This window comes from Nelusetta ayraudi, unplaced genomic scaffold (genome assembly GCF_046127955.1).
Source record: "Nelusetta ayraudi isolate G7.1 ecotype Tasmania unplaced genomic scaffold, CSIRO-AGI_Nayr_v1 ptg000008l, whole genome shotgun sequence".
Taxonomy (NCBI): domain Eukaryota; kingdom Metazoa; phylum Chordata; class Actinopteri; order Tetraodontiformes; family Monacanthidae; genus Nelusetta; species Nelusetta ayraudi.
Window position 1 is genome coordinate 7,676,265 of NW_027466058.1, and position 16,515 is coordinate 7,692,779.

Consider the following 16,515-nt stretch of genomic DNA (forward strand, 5'->3'; position numbering starts at 1 on the left):
TTTGAATATATGTATATGTGTGTATATATATGTATATATGTGTATATACACACACACACACACACACACACACACACACACACATAGAGAGGGGAACCCATCAATGTTCCTACAAAAATATGCTGAAAAAACAAATCCTGCTCGACAATGTTTCCACCCTCGGTGTCTCACCGGACAAGTACACAGACTGATAATAATAAATAATAATAAAAAGAAGCCCCACTATTTATAATAAGCCTTCACATTCCTGCAAAACAAATACAACAAAAAAAAGACAACACAGCAGCCATTTGTTTGCCTCAGCTAAAGTGCCTCCATTTGAGGCCCCCTTGAATAAATAAATCAAATAAACTACCGTCAGACACACATTTTCAATCCATCAAGGTAATCAGATTGTGTTTACCTGAACTGGGAACTATTCTAAAATGTTATTAAAAACTTAAATGGAGTTTAGGTGTGGAATGACGACGCATGGGAAATGATGAGCAAACAGCGGGATAAGATTCCAATTACTATTAAACAAGCATTGCAATGACTAGTAAAGAGGAAAATAGCTTTGACATTTTCCACAGCGGTTCGCTTCGTCCCACCTGAGAGACGCTGTCAGGAGAACGGGACAAATTCATTTCAGAGCCTTTTCCACTGGAGCTAGTCAAACATTTCCCCTGAAATATCACTTAAGCATCCGTTTGACACCGATGATGTGCGGTTAACAACCCCTAAAGTGGTTCAGGAATATAACATTTAGTTTCAATTGAAATATGGATTTTTTTTTTATTTTTTATGGTTGACTCCTTCAGTGTGAGCTGGAATTGAACCGCGCAATTTTGACAAGTTTGCGTGCACAATACACTTGCATTAATCCTTCCTGATTCCATGTGTATTTAACATAACAAATACTACATAGAACTTATTGGTTTGTCCAGTATTGTTGCCGTCCTGAGAAATAATAGAAAACTGTCAAAGAAAAATCCCAAATCTGCTCAGAGGGAACAAAAAAATCTGCATCCACTTTAAAACTTGAGCTATTGTGATATCTGATTATCACTAATTGTAAGCAAAGCATTTCCAAGTAATCATGCTATTTGAGTTTTTCTGGAAATTTTGGAAGTTGATAATTGGATTATACTGATGTTCAATGGATAACGTATTTGACTCGTTTACTTTGGGGTTTTTTTGTATGACAAATACATTCCACACGTAACACTAAAGGGAGATGTGGACTGAGCGAAACAGAGAGAAACTTTAGAAACAACACAGTTCGACAAAACCTATTTTAATATTTAACTTTTATTCTAAATTTTATCTAATTGTCAACTTCAAGCTTTCAGCAACATGCGAAGAAGTACACTCCATTTGATATAAAATGGATGACATGAAAGTAATACAAGATCAGTTTTTAATTTCATGGATGAGGACGTGAACCAAATTCATGGGATATAAAGCATTATATCTCCTCCTGGTTCATCGTTGTGATGTTCACCACAATGTCTCAGGGGCTTTTAAAACGTGTGCCGACACTAAGAATTCAACAAGGCAGTGAAGTCATTACCTTGTTCTGAAGAAAGTATAATTTATGAATCATTTGGAGGCCGTGCTGCATTTATCTCATGCATCTAAATAGGCAATATACTGAGTGCATGCTTCATTGATCAAAACTGTTGTGGAACAACTTATCGAGTAACCATCTTTAACTACCATTTAAAGATCATTTTGGCTTTCATCTGCAGTCTCCGCTCGGCTAAAATCTCTCCGACTTGATAAGACAGTCAATTTGGATGTCAGCTCCGGCTATAGTAATCACGCTGGCCGCTAGATAAGTGTGACTTTATTTATTTATATTGAGCCCTGTGAGTGTCTAGCCGAAGATAATAGTTTCATTTTCCGGAGAAAGTTTGCCAGCCAGCCTCATTGTGAAGTAAATGTGGCAGATTTCTGCTTCATTAGGATTCATCGCGCTGACAGAGATGGACTCGTAAGATGAATCAACAATGGCCGAGGCAATATTCCGGGAGTCTGTGAATCTTTCTACTTTCCATGTACTGGTTTAAGATACACACGTTACATCAGGAGATTAATAGGAAGCAGGTGACAACAGAAGAATTTATAAAATATAGGCTTAGGCTTTGAGCTGTAGCAGTGCAAGTTAAGTTTCTTTCAATATAAAAACATCATTTTATCCAAGTATATTTATAGGAGCATATCAGAGACATTAAATACACTTGCACAGCATTGTGCGTTTGACTGTTTGTTTTATTTAGTTCCACTATTTATCTTACATGTATTTTAGGAATTTTAAAGGGACTTGTTTGATTATGTCAACATTTTAAAACGCTTTTCAGCTTGAGACTTATGCAATATTCACTTAACTTAGACTTTGGCAACATTAAGCTAAATTATTTCAAATTGTGTCTGACGACCTGGCAGCATCTCAGAGTTTTCTATCAAGATCTGCCGTGGGATTGCTGGTTGTTTTTGTTGGTTGATTGTTAATTGTTTACCCACTGTGGGAGTCTGGAAAGCTTGCTCTATATTGGGAACTCTGCCGCAGCTGTTGTGTGCAGCGCAGGAGGAAAAAAACCATCACAACTCTGACCTAGGTCAGATGCTGATGGCCATTATGATACACGCTGTAATTAAGGTTTATTCTACAGTCTCCACATGAGGCCATGCTGATCCTGGGACTCTGAAGTATGTATTTATTTGTTCATTTTTCTCTTGCAAACACACAGATGTTCAGGTCTGGTGACAGTTCTACTTTCACTGAGACCTCTGGTACGTACAACTTGTACTTTCCTCCTCTTCAACATGACAGGAGGATTCTTTCTTTGATGATATCACACGAGTCGGTTTCCCGGAGTTCTGTTTGGGCGACAGACCCCTGTTCTTCTGTTCAATGGCACTATGCCAAGTTAGATGTAGAAAGTAGATGGGAAGGCAATAGAGAGGCATTACTGGCCTGGAACTCTACAGCACTCAAGAAAACTGCAGAATTAGCCCTCTGTTTACAGCTTCCTGTGAAAAGTGATGCTTTGCCGTATCTTCCTCGTGATAGCGGTAGAGGACAGTTATGAGTCAGTCCCAGACAAACGCCTGGCATGTGGTGTTGTCACTATACTGTGCCCTCTGTGACATCACAAAGGGGCTATATTTCAGAAATGTTTGCTGTAGCACACTTTCTGAAGAGTGGAGCAAACAAAAGAAGTGAAGAATGTGTTTTACTCCTTTCTGGGCAGTTCATGGACAGGCACAACACATATTACTGCTAGGAGCCACTGGTGAATTGAATTTTACATAATACGACACCTTTAAATGCAGATTCGATGATGACACTGACTTCACAGTGCCGGCTCAGCACAGCAGACTGAGTGAACTGGCACCAGGACTATGTCCTTTCACAGACTGATAAAGGAAACTTCACAGTTCCAGCCTGAACAGCCCATAAATGGAACCCTTTTTTGGAACATTTCTTAGGAATTTCCAAATATCATCCTACTCGTTCCCACAGGGACTTTTATTACAGTTTTTTTTTTTTTTTTTTCTTCCAAGGAGTCACCTGAGGGGGTTCATAAAGTACTGCATGTGGAGGAACAGTGAAAGGGCCCTCCGAGAAGCTTTAATTTTTAAACCAGAGCTCATACTTACAGAGATATTACATTACCGAGCGTCCTATTACCGTAGCTCTCGCCGTCAGAGAGCGCTGCACTTCCAAAACAAGGCACAAGGGGTCAGAGTTTCACTACAAATGCGGCGACAGACTTCGGCGGCTGCTCTCCCGCTACTGTATATATATGCCAGACATGAACTAGTCACCGTTATCGTGAAGGCTGTTGCCTGAGAGATGTCTGCTGAAATAAGTTTGCTTAAAACATCATTACAAATCCAATTAATGCTGTCATTAAAGGAGATGAAAAGAGTGACAACACCGTGCAGTTAAAAACAGAAATCCTGCAGCAGAACACCGGGCGTTGGGCTAACTTGACAGGGATGTTTGAATGTGGACATTACTCAAGAAGGTGCTGTTATGATATCGACTTGGTGGCCTTTAATAATAATTTAAGTTGACATGATGTTGGAACATTGGCTGTTATTACCAGCAATACCGCATCAATCATTCAAAATTTAATACAAACAGTTTAGGTTTAACATTCGGCTCCTAAAGCTCGCCGTAATTTAAATACTGATGTTTTCATTTAAAAACTGATTTAAATTTAAATACTGATCTGATACGTATACAGCGTGTGTATTAAATATGAAATACAGCCTAAAAAAAATACAAAGAATACTAATGTGAAGTTTAGCTGCACAATTCCTCTCTTGAGTTTTTATTTTATACATAGGACCTGTTGTTGATGTATCATTTTTTTTCAATACTGCAATTATGTCACAATTAAAATATTGTATTGCTGTTACCATAGAGGACTGTCGGAAGCCAATTAGCAGCAAACAGAAACACACAGCATGTTCCAATGACAAGATAAAAGTTCATCATGCGTTTAAAAAATGGGATTCAGGTTTGTGTACAGAGATGCTGTTTGTAGCCACGACGACCCCTTAGTCACCATTGTGTCTCAGGGGATCTTCCAGCGACAGCAAGAAGTAAATGAAACAGAAGTAAAAAAAAAAAAAAAGAAAAAAGAAAACTTTATAATTATTATTATTATTTTTTTTATACACCGGCCAGATATTGTTCCACTATACACACCATAGGACCAAAAATTCTATGGCATGAACAAGCTTCATGTGGTCTCAAGAAAAATAAATGACCAAAACTGTTTAATCCCTGAATGAGAGAGAAAACACCTTTAAGATGAGAACATTAGGCACATAATTGGCCAGAAAAACAAAACAAAGCATAAAACAAAACAAAATTCTAAAACTTGTCAAACTAAAAAAACACAAAAAAACACTTAATATCTGAAGTGATTTTTTTGAATCCCCCTTGTCCCCCTTGTCCCCCTTTTTAAATATCACGAAAAACACAAAAGCAACACACTCGTTGCTCTTAAATCATCTAAACAGTGCATGAGCTAATTTTTTTTTGGTCCACTTGCAGACCAAGTCCCTCACACTGAAAACCCAGTGTCGGAGAAGATGGAGCCCTGTATCCCATTAAAGCTAATCTGCCGACTGGTTGTGCTGTCAGAAAATGTCCTCCATCTGACACGCAGTTCTCATTTTCCCCTCCATCGCTGACGACATCAACGCAGGGAGAGGATTAAGGAGGTAAATCAATAAACAGCGGCGGCGGCTTCATGAATGAGCAAAAGGTATCCATGGAGTGATACCTTCGCACTGGGTGCGGGGTGTTTACCAACCTATAGACAGACCTCTGGGGGCGCTTTATTCTCTGTGCTTCAGATCCGATTTCAACACAATTAAGACGGTAAAGACGCCTCGTGGTGGTCAACTGTGACGTGAATGTGGGCACTGCGTCAAACAAAGGAGGGGAGACGCTGTCGAAATATCAGCGTTGATGTTACCTACGGCAACAGAGCGTTTATGACCCTGTACATCCGGCGCGTTTCCCCCTTTAATTCGATCAAGCATCCTCTCGCTAGGGCCCCGAGAGGCGGCTCGGTGCTGGGCAAACGCCTCGGCGAGATGCTCTGTATTTCCTCTGTCTACTTTGACAACTTTTCCCCCTTTTCAGCTGAAAAGTAGATCTCTTAACTTTCAGCGAATGGCATGGGACAAGAGGCAAGACTGCCGACCAGACAGACGAGCGTTCCACTCTCCAGCTTATAACAAGCATAGTAATACATCAGTCAAAAGCAATAATTTTACCATTAATGAAATTCCAATTTGCCTTCAGTGCATTTCACGTTGACATTTTCCACATTGCAACAGTGCTTTGATAAAGTTTTTAAAATGCAAAAACGCATCTAAGAGGCTAAAGACCAGCCCGGGTGTCAGCGTGCCTGGCAGAGGACTATGGTACTTAATTTTTATCGCCATGTGCCCGGGGCGTTGAAAGCCTGAATGTTAACATTGGCTCCATTTTCATTATCATCACATGATTATGGATTTTACTGCGTTTAGCTGATAATACAACTAGGAGCTCACCTTAAAAGAAGTTGCTTGAAGGTTTCATTTTGGCCCAAATGAAATTTTCATTTGACAAACAAGTATAATTAGGCTGCACTACTTGTTCAGTGTCAGTCTGTTTTCTGATTGAACTTAGACCAATTTGCTGCCACTAAATGAGTTTGAATAATTTCCATTCTGAATGTCTCGGGGACATTAGCTTTAGGAGTGCTAAGTGGCAGCATGCTTTTTGAAGTTGCTGATTATTTGATGCCACCCCTGTCTACCTATACATATCCGAGCTTACTTCAAAGTTAACAAGGAAATAGCCTACCTCGGAGTACAATAAGAATTTAAAAGTGTTTTTTTTTTTAGGTTGGGTCTTGGAGGCAAAGTGAAAATTACTTTAATATGTGTGTAATGCACTTCGTTAGCTTCAATGCTCTTTGCTATTGCACTTTATTTCTTTCATGTGGCCACTTTTATTGTACTGAATGAGCGGATTTGTTTCTGGTGAAACTGTACACCTAATAACTAATAGTGCTGTATCAGTTTCATTAAATCTGCTAATTGCAAATTAACACATTGTGAATAATGAGAACGCTACAGTCGGCTCTCTCCCCTGCTGCTTGTATTTTCGATAATAATGCAACGCGCCAACTCTTTATATGAGTCCAAACAAGGGGTAAAGCTGGTAGACCCAACTGGTCGGCTGCTAGACTGCAGCCTTTATCTACGTGACTAGTTTAGTTACCATAACAAAATAACTATAAACATATTTGGAAGACGGTACTGTACTGCAGATTGACTTCTATTAATAGCTGCATAAGCCCTCTGCAGCAGGCTCAGAATGCAAGGAGCAGATCACTATGGATGGCAGAGAAAAGTGGGGTTATTTGTATCTTTTCCCTAATGGATTTGCAAGATGACCTTAAATCTGGGTAACAGCTATTTCAGCGGGGGTAATCCAGTCATCCTTGGAAATAAATAAATAAATAAATAAACGAAATAAACACAGTTGAGGGCGAAATTGAAAGAGGAACGGAGTGAACAAAACGGGCGAGGGCACAAGAAAGAAGGGGATCACAAACAGAGCTCAACCTAAGATTGATGAGAGGAAATGGGGATTTGGACAATATGATTAAGTAATGGCTTCAAAATATGGATGCAATTGTTGAAAAGGGAATAATTTACCCAAGTGTGAGAACCGACTGTCAGTGGAAATGCAGAATTACATTATACTGTTGTCGAGAAAGAATTGGGGTGGGGTCGGGGGGTTGGGGGCACATTTCTGTGGCTGAGATGTGAGGAGTTTACACGGCTTCGATGGAGATGTGAGCCGTTCTTCGCTTTCCAATGGCGGCGTTTGAAGGCTTCGGTCGAGGTGAGGTGAGCGAAAAGAACCCGTTCAAAAATAAATAAATAAATAAATCAGCCTCATTAAACAATCAGATCTCTTTTTGTGTGTGCGTGTGTGGGTGTGTGTGTGTGTGTGTTTATGGCTCACGAGACAGAAATGCAGGATCGTGCTCCGACCCCTGTCCATGTGTTCCCAAAGGGGTGGGGTGGGGGTTTGGGGGGCACTAAACGGTGCAACGCCACACAGCGCAATGGCGGTTTATGGTGCAGGGCACAAATGACTCGGGGACCACCAGAATGTCAAGATAATGATGTGGAGTCGACCCTTTTGAGGACTGCAGCACATCTGCGTTGCATTTGCACCCCGATTCATTTTTCAGAATAGTTACATAAAAGAAAATCAAGCCAACAACTTGTACAACACGCTGTCTTACATCAGCCACACAGTGGGGGCTTCGTCTCCTCTTCAATCAGCAATCCCGTGGAGACGTCGCGGAATAAACGTCCTCCATCAGACAAAACAAGTTATGCATCTAATGTTTTCCTAAATGGGGACTCGCTAATGTAGCCGAAGTGCTGCTCCGTGTGGAAACAACGGTTTGCCGTGAAACGTGCTTTTGGTGGAGTTTGCTTGAAATGTCGTAAATTTCTTTTGTCAATGTCACGAAAAGGCTCAAAACACAATTCATAATCATTCGGCACGTTTAACTACAAACAAACACTTAGGGGTGTTTTCAAATAAAAAAAAAAAAGAGGATGTTTGCCACAAATAACTGACTGCTGGGGTGACAACAAGTCAAATGATGCTGTTTTGGAAGATTGGCTCTCTGCCTTCCAATTCCTTTCGCGGTGCCCCCCTCATTAGTTGGGCTCCCACTTCCTGAGTGTGCAAAATTATCAACGCTGCATAATAAAGCCGGAGTAAAACTCTTTTAGACACGATGGGACCTGAAGAACACAAGTCTAATTCGATGACAGGAAGCGTCGACTCTTGCCAGCTGCTTTTTTACAACTGCCACAATGATTACTAAGAGCCCCACTGGAGACAGGCAGCTTGTTGCTGCTGCTCAGCGTCCTTCTACCTGCCTTTTGACATCTTCGGTATTGCATGCCAGAACATTTTGAGGTTTTCGAGGAAGAATTGTAACGTCTCAGCGAGAAGAAACGCTGAAAAACTTCCGTTCAGCCAGCGCGCGCGGCGACATCGTGTCAGTTGACAGGAACTAAAACACACGCGCGCGCACAGACGAGGCTCGAACGCCGAGTCTAAAATGTGAATTAAGTACATCTCCGCTCGTCACCGAATACTCAAACCAAACTGTCACAGCCTCTTTATGACCTTCTCTGGCGTTTCACATTCGAGGGATTTGAATTTTTTTCTTGCTTTTCTTGAACGTTTTTGAATGTGAATCCAGAATCACATTTTTCACAAATCTGCTTCCCATCCAGGGGCAGGAGTTAAATTTAGGAGCACTGTCATAATAATGGGTTGAAAATCAATACAAATGAAGTCATGTACAGTTTAGCGTGGCTATATCCGGTTCAACTGCATGGATAAGCTCAGTGCAGAGAAAGCTGCTCAACTACCAGAACAAACTTACCTGTCAGTTTACTCTCTACGACTTAAACGTGTAAATCGCGTAAATTAAAACTCTAAAAAAAACAAACCAAAATGCCATTGGATGCCCTCTGCTGCCTTCGCGCGCCCACAGAAACCCAACCCAAAGTTTTCAGAAGCGATCCTGAAACCGGTCCGAGATGATCTGTCGTCTCCCATGGTAAGGATTTCCAGAGATTAAATCTCCCTCTTTTAACCCACTCCACAAACACAAAACAGATGATGTCGATGCCAAAATCAGATTCCAGTATCTGCAGCCCACAGTATGCATCGCTACGCATGGGGAGGAAAAAAAAAAAGCTGCTTAGCCTTGGCAGCTAGCGCTCGGCGGCGGGAGGAGTCGCGCGCACTCCGAACCGAACCGCTCAGGAACAGTTAACGGACGCAAAATGCCGAGGAATCGACGCAAATGACCCACGTCCACGTTAACCGGGGGCCTCCAGAGATGACTTTTCCCCGCCGACCCTTTTCTCATCATTAGGACGCGTGGCCGACGCCGACGCTCCGCGTTTGCTAGTGGGAATTTTAACTCGGCTCTGGCACCCCTCCACCCATCCCAGATCTGTGGCTGAAATCCCGCCTGAGTGGCAGGTGCCAGCCACGGGGGCTGTTAGGCGAGAGCATTTGTTGATATAACCGTGTTTTCCTCTCTTTGAGCGACTGATCTGCAAAGGTACACATAAAGGCCCTCCTCCAGCAATGTACACACACAAACAGGCGCACGCACGCACGCACGCACGCACGCACACACGCACGCACCACTTGGAAGAGGAGTACATAAAAATGCAGCCCCTCCACAACATTAAACAGTGTTGGAGAGGGTGCAGTGGGAGGCTGAGGAGGTTGGCGGCGGTGGGTGGGTGGGTGGGTGGTGGTGGTGGTGTGGCAGGCGGAGGCTCAAACAAACGCTGAGAGAGAGGGCGAGAGAGAGAGAGATAGAGAGAGAGAGGTGTGGGTGTGGAGGGGGGGGCAAGTTTGCATTTGCCCATACCAACAAGCTCCTATCTCATTAACAAACCGCTGAAATAAAAGAGTGCTTTTTTGGCTCACAGCTATGCAAAAAAAAAAAAAAAAAAAAAAAAATTATCATAGTGATGATGTTCCTCAGCCGTCAACAGAGCTGTGATAACGTTGTTTGATGATGACTTTCCCATGAATGTTAAGCAGCCGCCGCGGCAGAGGAAAAGGAGCTTATCAGCGTCTAATGCCCATCTCTAATTCCTGCCCTTCTTGAACTAGCCATTTTCTAACAGCGTTAACTGTCAAATTTACATCCCGTCTTAATGCCACTAAAGAGTATGGGGGATGAAGAGTAAATGACAGCAGTGTAATGAGGAAGGAAAGGCATTCCTTCTCCCACTCCCCCCCCACCCGACCCTCTTTTCCACCAAGGAGGAGATTTCCACAATATGGGGGCTTTTTTTCCTTCCTACACCTGCACCATGTTTCAGTGATGGAGGGGCTTACCTGTGAACTTAGTGTGGGTGCGCGTGAGCTCGGCTGGCAATGGGCTCTCACGTGAAAGGGTGATGACTGACAGTATTTTCTTTTTTTTGGGGTGGTTGTTGTGGGACTGCGAACGCACCCACAGCGTTCCGGTGTGAATCAGACGTAGACAAAAAGGCGCACAAGGGAAACGAGCTGTGCATATTCTCAACACACCCGCGCCCACTAACTGTGGTTGGAGTTGGGGGTGGTGGTGATGGTGGGGGTTAAAGCATTAACAACAACTGCTGAAAAGAAATAATCAAGATATGGGAGAATATGGAGCAGGAATAACAAAAGCAAATGTTTTCTGTTGTTTTGTTGCAATGCACATGGGTAACTCTGCTTTTCTACATTTTCCAACAAGACATTGGAATTACCCACGGTGATAACAGTAATGGTGCTTTGTAGCCAACCAGTAATTACATTAAAAGGTAGTCCCCGGTGCCTGGTGCACATAATGAAACAAAACAATAATGTAAATCAATATACTGATGCGGTGCAACAGGGGCATTGCTTATCAGGGGACGCGCCACTTCCATTTCCTGTTTTTAAATTGGCACCATTTTGTCCATTAAGTCAATTAAAAATGTTGAACTGGCGCGGGGGACAATCACTTCTGACATTCAAATAAAACAATGGGGAAAGTGTCGTGGCGTCATTGTAAAAAGAAATTTAGTTTCAAATGGGTACAGTGTAACCTTTGATATGCAAATATCCGTCATTTTTATTTAAATATTTATCCTTGACATAGGAAATGTCCACTCGTCCTACCCTGCCATGCTGGGGGTGGCCACAGAGACCTATCACATGAAGGAAGAAGGGAAAAAAACAAAACCAGTCAGAAGTGAAGAATTTGCTTCTCATCACTTCTTTTTTTTTTTTCTTCTTAACAATGAAAGAGTCAAGTCTGGTTCCTCGGAGAACCTTTGTGTTGGCGCAGACTACTGCTCCCTTTTATGTAAATGAGACAAGTCGAAAGTTTTCTAATGTCCGCATGTAATTTAAAATGGCATTTAGGTCTCCTTTCCCTAGATGCTATCATCATAATTAATTCATCAGGTAATATTCCCCCATTATTCCCGAGCATTACCTTACGCCAGGCAATGTAATGAATAGCTGTGAGGGCACAATGTACAACAGTATCTGCGCTTTGAATTGTAAAAACCGGCTGTTGAAATTTACAGAATTAAAAAGCCGAATGGAAAAAAAGAGAATAAAGTATCAAATGCATCAACTGATTTCCATTCGTCAGGTTTGTGTCTGTTTTTGTTGTTCCCAGGTAGACAACCGCGCTCAGACGTCCCTTGTTGCTTAAACCTGTGGTCTAATTGCACATATCCGATGTTACTAAACAGAAGAAAGGCTGTGTCCTCTCCTGCGCTGTCGTAATCAACCATGCAAGTGAACCCGGTATGAATATGTAGTCCATTTCATCAGAGGGGTTCGGCCTCTCCTAGCACGGGCCGCTGGAGATTAAATCTCGGCCCGATCTGATTGGACGGCGCAGGGATTCAGACTGAGCTAATTTCATGCCGATCTGGTCGCCTCCTGTGAAACCATCCAAAAAGGCAAGTGGCTCTGATGGCCTGGCGAGGGAGAGACAACAGATAAACGGCGGAATGAAGTCGGCGGGGCCGTCTCACCTTTGAGAAGAAATATTTCAATTTAAATGTATCACTTCATCAGGCGAAAGTCCTCCAGCCTTTTTCTCAGCTCGGCGATTACACCAATTAAACATCAAATATGGCGAACCAACGGCAAACAGGCGCGTGCCATGTGTGCTGCTGTTTAAAGGTTGGCACCGCGCTGTTCAGAGGCACTCGGTTAAGACCACAATTAGCTAAATCGGCTGTGTACGGATTTAACACAGCCGCACGCGAGCCAAAGCGTCGGCCATTGTGCTGCGTGCTGTGCTCGCTTTTAGTTATTAAAATACAGAAATGAAATGCAGTTTTTGCAAATTTCTGTGCACCGTATCCCATTTAAAATGTGTTGCTCTCGCTCTCTCGCTCTCTCTCTCACACACACACACACACACACACACACACACACACACACACACACACACACACACACACACACAAGACAAGGTAGCCTGTCCTGCGACTTACATGTTGTGAATTATTATTATGGATGATAATCACAGCAGTGAGGGCACACTTTGATTTTAATGGAACAGTGTTGTTTTATTTGTTCCCTGCCATCAATTAAACCGTTAACCCAAAATTTATAGCCATGTGCGCCTTAATAATTTTCTCTATAATTCCTCTAAATATATAATGTATTGAAATGAAACATAGGGGTTTTTTCTTACAAAGAGAATTCTGTATTCAGACATTAGGGACAACTGTGTCCCATGGGTTTATTTTCCAAACTGAATGCAAAACAATGTGAGGAAGCCTGCTAATGTGAATGCATGTGCTCCCTCTCGACGTTGTTAAACCGGAGGAACGTCGCGAAGCGGCAACCCAGCCTCCTGCTGCCAAGCTCCGCCTGCGGGAGCAATAGATTTGACACAAGACTGCTGATGAATCTCATCAGTTTAATGTGTTTATGCTCGCTAAGCCCTGAAAGCTTATTGCTGTTCAATGAAGTGCTACAAAGTTACCTAATTTCTTCTCCCCCACCGCCCGCCCGCCCGCCCGCCCGCCCACCGCCGGTCGTCTCCCAGCACGCTGGCAACACGCAGGCCCCCGGTAACGCCACGCGCTCCCCGCAACACGTGGAATACAGGGGGCCACGCTGTGTCTCGCTGATTTGTGTTATCGGGCGGAGAATAGGTCTTGACAGAAATACAGTGAGCGCAGATATTACCGTTTTTTTCCTCCCCACCTTAAATTCAGCCCATGACTTGTCTCTCTCCCTTCCACATTGATCCCTTTTTACAGCCTTTTCACAGTAAGTGCTTCAGCCTTATCTCCGCCGGCCCCCACCTCGCCTGTCTCACGCCCCGAACCAATGAGGCTGGCTGCCTATGTGACAGCTAACACCCGGTATTAATTAAAATGTCATGCCTCCAAATCAATATTGTAAAACAGTTCAAACACGAGCCATCGCCACTGCTGTGATAAGTGCTTTTGGGGTGACAGGTAAGTCCAAAGAAAGAGATGCGGGAGAATGGTGTGACGGGGTAATCCAGGGAGAACATGTTACATTAAAATGTATGACCCCCCCCACCCAACCACCCCTCCTCATGTGTTACTTCATCACCCCACAATTGCAAATTATCCACAGTGTCAGGAAGTGTGCGCCGCTAAACTGACACATCTATAAGTCAGCAGCAGCAGCAGCAGCAGAAGCAGCAGCAACAGGCCAAAAAAAAAAAAAATCTTAGCTTTACATGTCTGACTGCAGTGTGTTAAATAAGCTAATGCACGCACACTTGGGAGGGAGGCTGTCAGGGGGAGTTATCACTGCTGCAGGAACGAGTGGCGTCCATCTGATAGCACTCATGTTAACCCCAACATATAAAAAGAACAGATAATTGAGTCTGTTTTTAAGTGGACTTGGGCAGCACGTGGCCCCGCGCTTCATTTCCATGCCAGACCTTCCACGGAATAAAGTCACTCTGCTGGCGTCTTGCTGCATTATTCCAGCCATTACGGGCGACAAATAGGGTTCATTCAAAACTTTGCGCAGCGCCGTGTCTTCACACGCCCCTCGACGAAAAGACATTGTTCAAAAAGCAACGCGCAGGATATGGATGGAATGTGACAAATTCTGTCAGAGTAAATATGGTTTAATAAATGAATTAGCTTCATAAATAATGGCTGTAATGACATTTTAGGGGACAATAAGCCCCGGCGTTGTCAGGAAATAGTTGATGTATGAGTTTCATGCCTCAGCGGTTCCTCAAAATGAATAGGCTTGGGAAGATAGCAGGGGCCTGCAACCAGCCTATTTCCTCGAATTATCTACTTGTTGTCAATTTGCACAGTGGAATTACACATGCAAATTGAACTGCCTGCACAAACACCACTTGGAGATGATAAAAACAAATTAACAAAGGCTATAGAAGGAGGATTTATTTCACTGGCTAACCCAGGTCAAGCAATACATGTATTTTACAATTGTGTGTACCCAATTTTGGTGTAATTATATCAGCAAATTATTCTTCCTAATCTTATTATTTTTCTCCCCAACCTTCTCCTTTCACACATAATTAACTCCCTTTATGTCCTCGCTAAAAAAACTCGCCTTGCTGCTGCATCACAGTAGCTCGCTTTAATCTGATTCGCTGTTCACTCTCTGCACTTTCTCCGCAGCTGGATTTCAGAGGAAGGTGACAGGTCAACAGTTTAGCAACACTGTTCAGCGTAAGCGCTCGGTTAAGGAGCAGACAAATCTACACAGCAGAAGTCACAGTGTTAAAATATATATAATCACCTCTTAACATCATCCCTCATATTGGGGAGGAAATTAAGAGTCCCTGGACCTCCACGTTTGCCATTAGATATCTCATTTACTTTGTACACACAGTGCTAATCTGCACTAATGAATTCTGCCACACCAAGCCAGATCGAGATGACTTAAAATTATTACCACTTGCACAGATATGCCTTTCCTCATTTGAGGCTCAATTTGGCTGGCTCGCAAAAACAGTCTGTCACAGTAAGATACTAATAATTAGGGTTTTAAGATGATTAGTTTATCTCTGTGCTCTTACAGTCCTGCCTCTTATCCGCCATGCCCAAAACTTAATAAGAGGCTCTAAGTTTTAAACAGCCAACTCCAAATTACCAAGAAATGACGGAAATAATGAACTGGAGCACATGCCAGAGAGGGAGAGAGAGGGAGTGTAAGAAAGAGAGAGAGAGACAGAGAGAGTAAGAGAGAAAGAGAGAGAGAGGGGTGGTGGTGGTGGTGGGAAAGCTTGGAGACGTTAATTCATGTGTGAAATAGAACACAAGGTCTAGTAATCAATAAGGAGATGATTCAGACCTTCACTGCCAAAATTGTTTAGCATTACTGGGACTCTGCGACTGCCGTTTACCTTCAGACGCTGACGGGCTCATCAACTTGTCACACGAGTAATTAAAGTCCCGATAATGCTGAGTGAGCGATACCAGTTAATGGTTGCATAATTTAGAGTACGAGATAGATTTTACACGTTCCTGATGACATTCAATATAGCGTAAGCCTCATCGGCCATGTTTAATATGCATCTTTTTTCAGAAGCTGCAGTGTGGATTTGTCATTTAAGGGGACAGGAGGGTCAAGGAGAGTACGAGGTCTCCTATTTTGTTTTTACTCTTGCTGTTACTTTTGCTCTCATATCAGCACAGGCCTAGTGATCAAACTCAATTCTTTGTTGTTCGAGACAAAAAACAAGCCTTTATTGTGTATGTGTTGAGAATCAAATCATCTGCCCAATTTAAATTGCTGGCTTTCTCTTTGACCATAACATAGGACATATTTTAAGATCTATTTGTAATTTCTTTGCATGCCACTTGTGATTACAGGTGAACTTCTGGGATCAAAAACTAAGGCAAGAATTTTCAAAGAAACAAAAGAGGAAGGACTACATTTTATTTAAAAGTATGGCTAATATCTTTTTAAATTTACAGCTCAGTCTCTGACGGATCATGTGAGTGTAGGCTTTATTCCAAAGGTGACACTTCTTAAAGGTAAACTCATTAATACAAAAAACATAATATCCAAAAACTGTATCGCGCGCCTGGAATTGTATCAGTGTTTTATAATTCTGAGAAATTTCACACAATTCGAAAAACAAACAAACTAACAAAAAAACATTTACACCATCCTTCTAAAACTTTACTTTTATCAACTCAGTGTCCGAGTACAACTATGTATTCCCTTACCTTATTATATATATGTGCATTGATGCCACAGCTCTACTCATTATTCTACATTTATAGTCCAGACAAAATGTCTGCTATAATTTATGTAGATTATTGGCTTTGCAATAAGATGCAACCAAAAGAAAGCCTAATGTGAATGAGTGTGAAAGAGCAATTTAAGGGTAGATGTGCCTGTGCCAGTGCCAGGGGCTATACAAGATT